The following is a 13,624-nucleotide window of genomic DNA, read 5'->3' on the forward strand; positions in this document are numbered from 1 at the left end:
GACAGCAGGCGTCTTAACCAGAGCCTTCCGCCTTCGGTGTCTTAGCCCAGGGGGTGGCCAGCAGCGAACTCTCAGGCAGGATGCCAGTCTCCATTTGGGGCTGCCCAAGTACGGAAGGTAGAAGCCTGGGGCAGAGAAATGGCCCCCGTAAGAACCAGGGAACTCTGTTTCCTTCGGCGCTGGGGCTCCTCTCTGCTTCCCAAGGCCACCTCCTGCTTCGCGCACAGCGACAACATGCCGACCAGTGGCCCGGCATTAGCATTCCGCGCTGCCCTGGCCCAGGTCCGCTCCCGCAGGTGGAAGGAGGTTTCGGCTTAAACCCTTAAACATATTTTAAGAAACGTCCAACTGCCCTCATAATAAGAGAAATACAAATTGTAACTGCACCGAAATACCGTTTCCCCCGTTGGATTGGCAGAAATTCACAAGCCCGACAAGGTGCTGTACCGCAGAGGCTGCGGAGGGGCCGGTTCGCGTGCCTTCCCGGCGACACCAAAGTGGTGAGGCCCGCAGGGGTGACGTGACGCTACCCGACAAAACGAACTGGCTCCCGCTCGGGCCCAGCACCCCCTTTAGAGGAAGTTACCCTGAGGATGCGCCTCCAGTGATACAGAAACATGTACGCGCACGGGTGTCCGCGGCGGCCTCGGCGCCCGTGAGCCTGCGTTGCAGACGTTAAATGGGGCAAATCTGCGCACATAGAAGGAATGAGAATGAACCCTGGAAGTTGTTATGGAATGATTTCCAGAAGCCACCGTTAGGCAGAAGAAACGAAGTGCTTATGTGGGACGCTGCCTTCTGTAGAAATAAATATATACGAACCTGATTATTTTTGGAGGAAAAGAAAAGAGCAGACATAAACACGAGGGCAGACTAGAAACTCGTGACACTCCCGGCCTGAGGCGTGGGTAGGAACGGGGTGGGGGCAAGGGGAGAAAGCGGGTCTGGGACTGGCCCCTTCTCCGCAGCCTGGACAGACTTCTGGGGCCTCGTGAACCTGTTCCGCGCTCAGTAACTAAAATTCAGTAAGTGTGTATGCGAAGGTCAACCCCCAAGCGGAATAAAGCCCCAACAAAGGAGCTGAGCTGTACACCAAATGGGTAAGGCCACTGCACTAGAAAAGAGAGGGAGAAATAACTAATTCACACAGTTTCGAATATAGTCCTTTGACTTTATTCCCTCGGTCCAAACGCCAGGAAACAGAACCCCTCCCCCCCAAAAAGTAGAAATTTACTTAATAATTTTGTGGCTGGTAGATACAAATGTAACAATTCTGAAACCATTTCTGTGTATGGTAAGCCTGAGGAAATGAGAAAGTACATTGATATTGTCAGGAGCCAGAGTTTTCCCTGTGGCAGAAAAGAGATACAAGTAAGGGACGGGGGAAGGTGTGGTATTTGCTTCCTAAGGCTGCTGTGACCAAGCCCCTCCAACCGGGTGGCTTCAACAACCGGCGTGGACTGTCCTGGCTCTGGAGGCTGGAAGCCCAGGATCGAGGCGTCGGCAGACCTGGTCCCTTCTGAGGCCGTGACGGAGAGTCTGATCCTGGCTTCTGGGGGATTGCTGGCGATCTGGGCATTCCTCGAAGCATGACCCCCGTTTCCGTCTTTATCTTCACACGGTGTTCTCCCTGCACGTGTCTGTCCTGGCATTCTGCACTAAAAGGCACGGGATCCCCAGGATTGAGTGTTTCCAGGGCTGGGGAACGAGAAGTACAAGGTGAGCCCGGAACGTGCTGCTCGGCCTGAAAGTATGGACGCAGCACAGGGGCGTGTCGAAAGGACGCTGGGCAAGTCCGCTTGAAGAGGGAGCTCCTGGCCAAATCAGGACAATTTAAGCACCAGAAAGAATGATGACAGAGAGAAAGGAACCCCAACCCCAACTGTCAGCGCCCCTCTCCACAGGGCCGAGTAACCCAAGTGCTGGGGAGGGGCAGGAGCGGGGAAGGCCAGCTCCTGCGGCCAGGCCGTCCTCTGGAGCGATCTGGAAATTCTTCATCTGGTCCCGTACCCTGCTCCAGTCCACGACCCGACAGGTCTGCCCCCGGACCCCCGCAGGACGCTCTTTGTGGCCGTGTGTGCGGGGCGTTCCTGGAGACTTTATCAGACGAGATTCACCAGGAAGCAATGAAGACTTCAAAGCATGTTAAAGGAACTCACTTTCAGGGTGGGGAAGCTCCCACGGGGACACTGTCACCCTTAATGAGGATAATCGCTGTAATTAATGAAAACAATTGAAGGTGTTTATTAATAAGGATAATAACTGCAATTAATGAAAACAATCAAACATGTACATATTTAAGAGTTTATAATAATATCCCCCCCAAAAAAAGGCAAAAACGTATTATGTCCAGACAATACTAGGAAACTGCTTTATTAATTCGAAAGCAGATAAATAAGGAGAAAGTATCAAGCATTTATCCTGCTTGAAAAGCTGGGAGATGGAAAAGCACAGGGTGCCTGAAAAATCACTGTGGCTCCACTACCTTTTTTTCATCTTAAAAAAAGTCTGGAAGCTCCAGCCACACGGGGCACGTCCCCTCTTTCCTTCTCTGTCCGGCAGATCTCCCCACTTCAGTCTGTCTCTTGGCTTGGTTCCCAGCGTCACGATTTTCACAGCTGCTTCTGCCTGGGATGGAGCCACGGCAGCCAATGTTTATAAACCACGTCGGGCCCTGGCCCTGACAGGCGGCCGGCTCCCTCTTCCAGGCAGCCGGGGTCGCAGGGAAGGAGCCCACTGACGCGTGCACAGCTCAGAGTGAAGGCTCTGTGGGGCGCTTGGAGTGGAGCGGACTTCCTGCTTCCTTACAGCAAAGCTCAGCTGAGGAGTGACGTGCGGGGATCTCTAGTGCCGGGGCTAACGAGCCGCCACCTGGTAGCATGTCCCCTTGCCCAGCCACTTCCCCTCCTGGGGCTTCAGCACCCCCGCGGAGGAACGGACACTGGCCGGACAGCTCAGGAGGCTGGCTGCGCCTCGGTCGGCCTCTCCTGGGGTCCACTCCGTCAGCAGCGGGTAGAGGCCATGGCTGAGCCGGCCCACACGCTGGCTCTGGGCTCACCTCGTTCGGAGAGCCTGAGCCCTCTTCAGTGCACAAGTGGCTCTGGCCTGTGATTTCCCATTTTAATGACACCGCAGAGCACCCCTGCGCTGTGTGGAGCCCCCTGATGGCTGACCCGGTGGCAGGACGGTGTACGAGGCCACACGTCTTGGGGACAGCACAGGAAAATCAAATGAAGGTAAAAATCACAGGCTCACCAGAGCACAGGCCTGTATAAACCTCATCTGCTCATGACATTTCGGGACGTAAAGAGATTTTTGCTCTTCTTACAGAGCTGCTGGAAGGGTTAAGCCCACGTGAGTATCACCTACGGCGGGCAGTCTGGAGTGACCGAGCCTCAGCCCCGCTGGGGCATCAGACCCAGCAGAACTCTGAATAGCACTCGACAGTTTACAGGGCGTGTTCCCTTTGTCCCAGCTAATCCCTGCCACCGCCCTGGCAGGAATCAGACACTCAGAGGTAAGGGGCTTCGTCCTGTGCAGGGCAGGAGGAGGAGTGGCCGCTGGGACCCCAAGCCTGCCTCCAGATTCAGGGCCCCCGTGCCGGGGCCACACACAGACACAGCTCAGTTGTTCAGAGACACTGGCTGAGAGAAAGCGTGTAAGATGGATATTGTTATTTTTGTGAAAGATCTTGGAGGTGTTAGTGTTTGACAGAGGTCTCAAAGTGGGTATGACTGTTTTCCCTTTACCATTTTAATGGGTCTTTGGGGAAGACTTGGGAAGTATAATAAATGCAAAAAGCAAAGCTTTATAATCCCAGAGCCCAGGTGCCGCTGCTGTAAATCATTCACGTTGTTCCTCCCAGTTTTTTCTTTGCGTTTTTCTCTAACTAGTTGAGGTCATTTGTTCTGTGTAGGTTTGAACTGTTTTTTTCTTTAACTCATATTTCGTCACCTTCACTCTGAATGGGCTGAACTCCAGCAGGAAGTGAGGGGGCGTGATCGGGGATTCTGGACAAGGAACGGAACCCGGGACAGGTGCCGGCGCAGGGAGTGGGAGTCACGGTGGAGGCCGGCTTGTGTCTTCACCTCCACGACCAGCTGAGGGTCAGCAAGGAGGCTAGAAAGACACTCATGTCAGGTGGGGAGCCTTGAAGGAACAGCGCCTTCCGTTCTCGTTGAAGAACGATACACCTTACCTTGCACAGATTTAGAAAATACAAATGACGACATTTAGAAATAATAATTTCTATTAATGTTCTGAAACGTGTATAACCTTCGAAATTTTTCTGTACAAACATTTCTTCTTTTCCCCTCCAACGGGGACATAAAACACAGATTCTTCTCTAACCTGATTAGAATTCATTAGCACCCTCCTTGGCCCACCCTGCGTCCTTCCCTCCCCGCCCCCTCCCTCAAACACACACATGCGCACCCATACAGATTATGAAACAGGGATACATTTAATGAATATGAGCAATAACCTCAGCCGTCCCTCTCTATTGCGGGTCCCTTACCACGGCCTCACTGTATCGCGGGATTTTTTAAAATATTATATTTAATTATTTATCGCGGGTTTTTTGCTATATCGGGATTTTGAGGTACTGTACATGTATGTTGTTAAAATTACATAGGTTTAAGAACATAGAATATGTTTAAGAACATTAGTAGTGTTTATAAAAGTGTGGGAAAGGTTAATAAGGGACTGGGAATGGTTTATAAGTGTGTGGGAAGGGTTTATAAAGCCTTAATATATATATAAATACTAAAATAAATTTAAGGTTCCTACTTCGCAGATTTTCACCTATCATGGGGGGTCTAGAACGTAATCCCCGTGATAAGTGAGGGAATACTGTACTCTGAGAACTATTTTAAAAATCACTGAGAGAAATGAAAGATAAGTATAAATGGTGAGCTATATCATGCTTAAGGGCTTGAAGATTCAATATCGTTAAAATTGATCTATAGATTAAATACAATGACATTCAAAATATTAGTGTTACAGAAACAGGGGAGTCCAAAAACAAACCCCAGAGTTTGCAGCTGCGTGATAGGGAGCAGGAAGCAGCTTTCAGGATGCCCTTGCATGCCTGGAGCTAGTGGCTGGAAACACTGTTGCAAAGATCCGCTTTACTTCCAAGACTCAGGAAGATGGGAGGGATCTTGGACTGTGGGCTGGTACGGAAGAAGCAGACAGAGCCTACGTAGGGTTCTGTGAATGATCGGAACTGTTTGCAACACCCACTGCGTGAGAGGACGCAATCAGGCAGAGAGAGGAGGCAGGGAGGGAGAGAGAAGCAGACACGGACGTTTTAGGCTGGCTCTGGCTCTAGGAAGCTCTTTCTCAGGCTCTCTCTGGCCCTCACGCCCTCACTCTCTGGCTCTGGTGGGCTCCCTCCATGTGGCTTGGAGGAGCAGGGGTCTCCAGGCTGCTTTAAGAAGAGGCTCTTGCCAGACTGCTTTGAGAAGGAGAGGAGATCCACGCGGTTTGCAGGAAGAAGGCAGTTTGCAAGGAGGCTGAGAATCCAGGTGGGCCTGCATTGAGAGCTGGAGGGCACCACAGCACAGAAAGGACCTCCCCAATCAGAACTGAGTGATTGGCAGCTACTGGTAAAGCTGAACTCTGCCTAGGAAGTAGGGAAACGGTGTTTCTGACTTTCCTCAGACTGGCCAGGTCTGGGAGGGGGAGGCAGGACTATGTGCAAATAAACAATTCTTTTTCTTTTCATCAAACTCTGGTATTGAGAGTTGTAATTCTGGTGGCGGGCAATCAGGCCCCTAACTAAATAGCCCGTGGGTTCTGTTTCAATCGGAGCAGCCCAGGGGTTCTGTTACATTAGCAGAGTTACTTGGAGAAATTTAGTAAGCCCATTTTGAGATTGATGTGGAAGTACAAAGCATACAGTATAGACAAAGCAAGAGTGAGAAAGAGCAGAGCTGGAGGCCTTACGCTCAGCGCTCTCGGAACCTCCCACAAGGCCCACGGTAACCAAGGCAGGACGGCATTCAGGTAAAGGTTGACGTGCAGATCAATGGGACAGACTGGAAAGTCCATCAATGGACCTACACATATGTGTGGTCAATGGGATTTTTAGCAAAGGTGCCAAGACAATTAAACAGGGGGAAGGATAATTTTATCAAGAAAAGGTGTTGGAATAATGGGTTGGCTAGATGCACAAAAATGAGCTAAAACTATGAAACTTCTTTAAAAAAAAAAGAAAACAGGAGAAAATCCTAGTGATCTTGAACTAGGCAAGGGTTTTTAAAATAGAACATGAATCATGGAGCCAGTCCTGGCCACGGGGTGGTCACAGCCAGGACTCCTCCTTCCAGGACTTGAAGACCTGCGGTCCCAGCCACAACTCCGGTGGCTCTGTTCCTGGAAGGGAAGGAGGCGCAAGACCTGATTTGCTCCCAGACAGGAAAGAGATAAACCAGCCCTCAACAGGTTCTACAGCTTGCCTGAGATCTTATCTCTTGAGAGTTTGGGAAACTCCTGAGCTCTTTAAGCCAAACTGAGCGCCTCACAGGAATCTAAGGAGGTTTCTGCTTCTGTCTAATTGGGGCTGTGCCTTCTGGCCTCTGATGTCCTTCAACAAGGCGACTCTGTGTCCAGAGGACTGATTCGTTCTTCCACCCGTTCCCTAAGAAACCTTAGGAAGCACTGACTCCGTTAGCAGAGAGAGCGGGCTCTTAGGAACGGACAGAACCAAGCTAAGATTCCCCCTCAGCCTCTTGCTGGCCACATCACCTGGGTTGACTTCCTGAGTCTCAGTTCCCCTCCCAGCTCAATGACCAGGTGATGTGGGTAACTGGCCTGGTCCGGTGCCCAGCGTACTGTGTGCCCAGCAGGTATCCATTCCGTGACCCCTCTCTTCTGGACTCTGGGCTTCGGTTAGGGACAGCCCAGGCCACAGGCCGGCCGGGAGCACCCAGAGGGCCCGCCCTGGGGAAGCGCCGATCCACTCTCCTCTCCATCGGAAGGGCTCCCGCAGGCCCAAGGAGGAAGGAGTCTCGGGTGAGAGGTGCCGAGGGTGGCCTTTGCTTTCTGAACCATCCCTGAGCTTTGTGATTAGGATTTAATAGGTTCCCAGAAAGCTTTGAAGATAATAATATGTCTCTCTTCCCTTTCAGCGGATGATCCGGGAGCGATACACTCATGTCTGTGATGATACTCGGAGACCTGAGCAGGGAGCCAAGACTTGCTCTTATCTTTTAAAAAACCTGAGAAGCCTTGTTACGAAAATCAAGGCCACAGAGTGGGGTGGCACCAGGACACGATCCCAGCAACGTCTCCTGCTCGAGCTGCGCCTGTTTGTGTGACGAGCGGGGCAACGATGTAGTGACTTGGGCCTCGGGACAGCTGTGGCGTCTGTACCTCACTTTTCAGTTTGCGCAGTGCTGACAAAGCCTTCGCTCCCGCAGGACCCCATCGGTACCTGACGGTCACAGAAGGGGGTTGGTGACGCTATCCTCTCCGTACTGAGACTTGCAGCAGCGACTCGCTCGGGTCCCGACGCCGGCAGGCGGGTGCCAGGGCAGGGGTTCAGTCGACTCTCCCAAGGGCAGAGCCTGTTCCGTCACCTCCCCGAGATACTTGGCTATTTCCACACTTTGCAGAAGGTCTTTAACCAAACGTTCAGCTGAGCTGTCCTGGGCCCCGAGCCCTGTGATGCTGGTGGTGTCCGGGGTCTGGAGGGGGAGGTGGGACCCGCTGGAATGTGGCCACACCCTGCGGACCAGGCCCCAGCCTGGAGGACAGGCGGCCACATTCCTGGAATTCCCATGGCCTGGTCACCGAAGGATAACGCAGCCCCTGGAGGTGGCCTCAGCAGGGGCCTGCCTGTCCCTCTGACCCCCTCAAGGACTTCCTCCGCGCCGCTCTGTCGTCTCTCGGTAACAGGTGTTCCATTGCCATCGGCACAGAAATGTGCTGCCATGGTTCCCGTTTTTGACCTCCTCTGGGTCTCCTGTCACTGTGGCCCAGCTCTCTGCTCTTCCTTGCAGCGAATCTCCTGCAGGCGCTGTCTCTACTCACTGTCCTACCGTGACCCCGCACCGCGGCTCACCCGTCCTCGCCGCCCCCCCAGGTCTCCTGCGCCCCGACCTGCATCTTGCTGAGGCCCGTGCTCAGCCCCCCGGCTCTTCTTTCTGGAACCCTCCTTCGCGTGGCCCCGGCCACCACAATGCTGTCCCTCCTCCCACCTCCGCCGTTGTTACCAGATTGTTCTGCCTGCCCCCCCGCCCCGACTTCTGCATGTTCCGGGGCCCGCACTCGGCCCCAGGCTCCCTCCTCCCCTCTCCTGGTCTGCTCTCGCTCCCCAGGGGCCCTCACTGACTCCCAGGGCTCCAGGTCCCATGTTCACACGGTCTCTCACAAATTCCCATCTCCAGCCAGACGCCTCTGGACCCCAGGCTCAGGACTCCCTACCCAACAGGTCCTCTTGTATTTCTAACAGACGCATCGAACTCAATGTGTCCCAGGCCCGCTTTCCACCCCCAGCGGCTCAGCATCATCTCGGGGGAGGGCAGGGCTCCGTCACCCCTGCTCGATGTCATCCTTGGTTCCTCTCTTCGCCCAACGACGTCCGTCTAGTGTTGGTGCCACCTTCAAAGGGTTGGGTTGGCCAGAAAGTCTGTATGGTCTCTTCTGTAAAAGACATATTTCTCGTTTTTATCAATAACTTCATTGGTTTGGGTATTCGGAGTCTGTCGGCCGTCTCCCGCGTTGTGTGACATTGACTGTTCTCAGTTAATGTCCCGATTCGATCGCTACCAACTTCAGCTGGTCTCCCCGACTGTGGAGCAGCGTCCCGTGAGGACTCTCCAGCACGAAACCTCACAAACCACGTCTGACACGTTCGGTCAGCCACAGCGCCTTCTCCATACGCTGCACAGATCTTCCTTTTGTGTTTCAGCTGCGTTTTTACCTTTTTGGAAATAATGAAGCATAATATGCTGGAAACGTTACACGTTTTCTTCCATCTTACTATGAAAACAGCTATACAAAAACCCACCAATTTTGATGTTTTTTTAAATGCACGCTGATACAACGGCTGCCACAATACAACCTAACAAAACTTTCAAATGAAGCTAAGACGGCTAAGCGCTACTAGGGCCATCTTACGGAAAGAAAGCAAACGAACTTTTCAGCCACCCCGATCCATCTGCTTCCCATTGTGCCCGTGCCCAAGGGCGCCAGGTCGGGGCGCGGCTCCTGTCACAGACTCCGGCCTAGTCACCTTCACTCCACACTTAGCCTCGGGGGCCGGTTGGTTCCCCCCCACACACAGGCCTCGGTGACGCTTAAAGAATAAATTAGATCAAGTCACTCTGTTCAAAATCCTTCAATGATTTCTCAACACACCTACAATTATTAATAAATTGAGGTGCCTAACGGTGGCCTCAGAAGGAATATTTGAAATTTAAATGTAATTTAAATAAACTTAAAGTATAGTCCCTTTTATTTTCTAAATAAACCAAAGTACATGTATTTATAGAATAAAACTGCTTACAAAATGATGTAAGCCGTCACAGAGAGCATTCCTCAAGCCAGTCTAATAATTTCTAAGTCATTTTGTTCATTTTCAGAAATCACCAGTGTGATCTTCCGTTTGGTATGTTCTCACGAATGAAATAACGTGCCCTTTGGAGCTATGACTTCACAGAAGGAAATGCAGCAAACTCTTCCAATAACTTCCCCATGAAACCAGTAGCCATGAGGTAACGTGTAGACTCAAAACAGGATTTCTCTGGGCAACAACACTGTTTTGGGTAGAGAATTGTCTCTTAGCTTCGATTAAGAGCGCTAACTCGCCAGCCTTTCCTGCTTCCAACTGCATCACCCGAGGACCTTCCGCAGCCAAGGTCCCTCTCACTCAGCCACAGGGTCTTCTGTGAAGCGCAGTATTTGGCGAGGCTGAGCCGTCCCTCCGCTGCCACATCAGCTTCCAGCGACGCCCCCTTGTGTCACGTCAGTTCTCTTGTCTGTGAAACGGGGCCGATGATGATTACAATATTCAAACGAGCTGACGTGTTTAGAATCACGCCTGACTCAGAAAATGCTGGACGTGCCTCCGCTCTCACTTGACTAAGGAAACCGATGTTCGTGTCCTCGGCCAGGAGGCTTGGGGTCGTTTTAACAAGTGGGCGCCCCTAAAAGCAAGTGAACTTCAGAAAGAATGGTGAGAAGAGCGGGCCACGCCCGGGCGCCCCAGGTCCTTCCTCCCACCAGCATCTCTCCGTCCGGACTCGCTTCCACTAGAGGCCCACGCCTCCTGAGAACGGCAGCAGGATGGAGACCGGGGACCAGCCGGCTTTGGGTACGGGGTCCTCGGTGCCCGTGACAAGGGGGGGCTTCAGTGTTGGGAGTGAAAGCCGCGCAGAGCGGGTTCAGCACGGAGTGGCAGGAATTCTTTGTTTCTTATGAGCATGTCTTTCGTTGGCTATGTGTATTGTGAACGCCTTTTCCCAGTTTTTAGTTTACCTTCGCAATGTGTGTGCTTTTTCAGTCATCGCCAGAGAAACTGCTTGCTGATTCGAGAGAGGGAAAGGGAGAGAGGGAGGGAAACATGGACCGGCTGCCGCCTGCACGCACCCAGGCCAGGGAAGGAACCCACAGCCCAGGCACGCGCCCTGACCGGGGATTGAACCCTCGGCCTTGTGGTGTATTCGGGATGACGCTCCAACCAACTGAGCCACATCAAACAGGGCAACAATGTGTTTTGATGAACTTTATAAAGTTCTTCATTTTTAATGAAGTCCAACGTAACAATCTCTTATTCCACGGACAGTGCTTCTTTATGTCCCTCTTAGGAAATCTATCCTATCCCGAGTCCTAAAGACACTTACCTATTTTTTTCCTAGAAGCCTTGTGGCTTTACCTATCATAGTAGGTTTTGTGTACGGTGTGAAGGAAGGATTGATCATTTTTTTCATGTGAAGGTCCAATTCCTATGATCCACAATCATTCATTGTAAAACAATCCTTTCCCCCCACTGAATTTTTGGTGAACCTTTGTTTATATGTGTTTATGGGTCAGTTTCTGGACTTTCTGTTCAGTCCCGTTGATCTTTTAGTCTCTCTCTATACCACACTGTCTGGATTTGTTAGATGTGTTGGGGCCGTTTAATGTTAAACCAACTTTGAATTCCTAGAATAAACCCAACTTCGTTTCGATTTATTATCCTATTTATATATTGCTGAATGCACCGAAGGAGCTGCATTTCCATTTGCTGATATTTGGTCTGGAACTTTTGCATCTGTATTTTTGAGAGAAAATGGACGTTGGCAGAATTTATCAACTTTAAGACTGAGTTTTTTGTGAGACGGTTTTTTACTTATAGAGTTGACACCTTCAGTAGATATAGGATTGTTCAGGGGTTCTACTTCTTCTTATACACCTTTGGATAACTTGTGTTTTTCTAAGAACTTATCATTTCTTCAAAAATTTCAAATTTATTCGCCCCGAGAAATTGGCAAAATTGTGCCCTGGTTCGTGTTCGGTTCCATGGCTGTCACCTCAGAAGTGCTTGGGCACCACAGCAGGGCCGGGACCTCCTGAAGGCCAGGTCCTCCTGTCTTAGGCTTGAAGGGCTAAACACATCACTTTCTGATTCACAGTCTTTCCTTAGATACGTTAGTACCTTCAAGCAGGCTTTGGCATTAAATCAAATCTTGGCCCGGAGACTCTCAGTCCCTTCAAAGGCTTATTATCTCTGTCCTAATTTTATTTCCCTGTTTTTTCTTCTTGGGGCTGCCTCACATCACCTGCATGTGGCTGAACTGCTTCCCAGAAATATTCCCATGTGCACAGGTTCACTCACTGAGCCCCTCTGCCACCGATCACCTCCATGAGACGAGAATCAGCTGCGCCGTTAGGGACAGGCCCCGAATGGCACCTGAGCCAGAGCTGTCAGACAGGCACATTGAGGCCTCTCTGCTGGGACACCCCTCTAGTCTTACACCCTAAGACGACATTTCTCCCAAGCAGTCGGACTTGGCTCATAACATTAAATTTTCTGTTAAGGAAAAGTTGTGAAAATGACTCATTTCTGCGTAACCACATACCCAAAGCCTCAAATCAAGATATGTCCTCTATTTAAAATATTTTACATAAACACAAAAATCTTATCGAGTCACTCATCCATTCAACACATTTACTGATCCCATCCTAGGAGCTAAGTACTGTTCTGGACCCTGGGTTTATAGAAATAAGCAAAAAGGCAAAAGTCGTGGCTGTCAAGGGGCTCTTTAGTTCAGTTGGATGTTGGGTACGGCCCCTTTTTAATATTTAAACATTTAAAACCAGGGCTGGTCTGGAAAACAAAAGGCTTATGGTCAGCTCTTCCTATGACAATCCTTGGTGCTCTGAGGATGGGTAGGGTCTTCTGGAAAGATCTGCAGCCGCACGGAGCCAAGCCTGGAAAATGACACAGGTGATACAACTGGTGAAGAGTGTTCCCCGGGTGCCGTGATAAAGTAATGAGCCCGGCCACCCCGCTGGGCTGGGGCCTCCTGAAGGCAGGGACTCTGTCCTGTTTATCCCTCCTTTCCCACTTGCGGGCACACTGCCTGGCACGTAGTGGGTGTCTAATGACTGTGAAATTAATGGTTGACAAGTGAGTAAGGTGTGAATGAATAGAGTCCCTCCCCTTGGTGATCTCGTTTAATCTCTAAATACCATCTAGACAGCAGGAACTCCCAAACGTATAACTCCCGCCCCGAATCTGACTCCTACACCCAATTGCCTTCTCAGCCCACCTGGCTGTCCTCTAGATATCTCTAACCCAATACGTTCCAAATCAAACTTTTGATTCCTCCTCTCCCCACTCCCAAACCGCTCCATCCCCAGTCTGCCCCGACTCAGTCAATGAGAGCCTCACCCCTCCAGTGGCTCAGGGCAAAAATCCTGAAGTCACCCTTCAATCCTGTCTTTCTCTTACAGCCCACTTCTTGGCCTTCAAAATATCCTTACGGTTCTACCTTCAAAATCTGTGTTTTCAGATTCTGCCTACTTATCCGTCTCCACTACTCCTACCGCGTTCAAGCTACCGTCATAACCTGTGTGTGTTTTGTAGGAGCCTCCTGATGTCTCCCAACTCCTGCTTCTGCCCCTTACCACTCTGTTCTCCCCACAGCAGCCAGACTGATCTGTTAAACATAAGTCAGATCATGTCCCTCTTCCAATGGCTCCCCCAAGTTCTCCAAGTCAGACTCCATGGGACATGTTTTGTCCAACCGCGTTTTCTCCTCTGGCTCCAGCTCGCTCGCCCCTGCTGATCCTTAAACGACAGGGCACGGGGCTCAGGACTCCAGGGCCTTGTTCCTCCTGTTCCCGCTGCCTGGAACGATGTCCCCAGCATGACTCTTGCTTCCTTGTCTCGGAGGTCACCTTCTTAGTGAGACCTTGCTTGACCCCCCGTTAAAAACGGAACCCACCCTTCAGCTCCCCTCTCCGCGCCCGCGTTTCTCGTGGGCACTCATCACCGTTTCCCACGCCATGGATTTCCTTCCTTACTTGGGCCTCTCCCACCAGGGGATAACCTCCGCGGCCAGTACACAGAAAGGGACCTTTGTCTCCAGTGCTCACGGCTGCGCACTCAGGGCCTGAACCAGCGGTCGCG

Source organism: Furipterus horrens, unplaced genomic scaffold, assembly GCF_987537825.1.
Source record: "Furipterus horrens unplaced genomic scaffold, mFurHor1.1.pri manual_scaffold_6, whole genome shotgun sequence".
NCBI lineage: Eukaryota > Metazoa > Chordata > Mammalia > Chiroptera > Furipteridae > Furipterus > Furipterus horrens.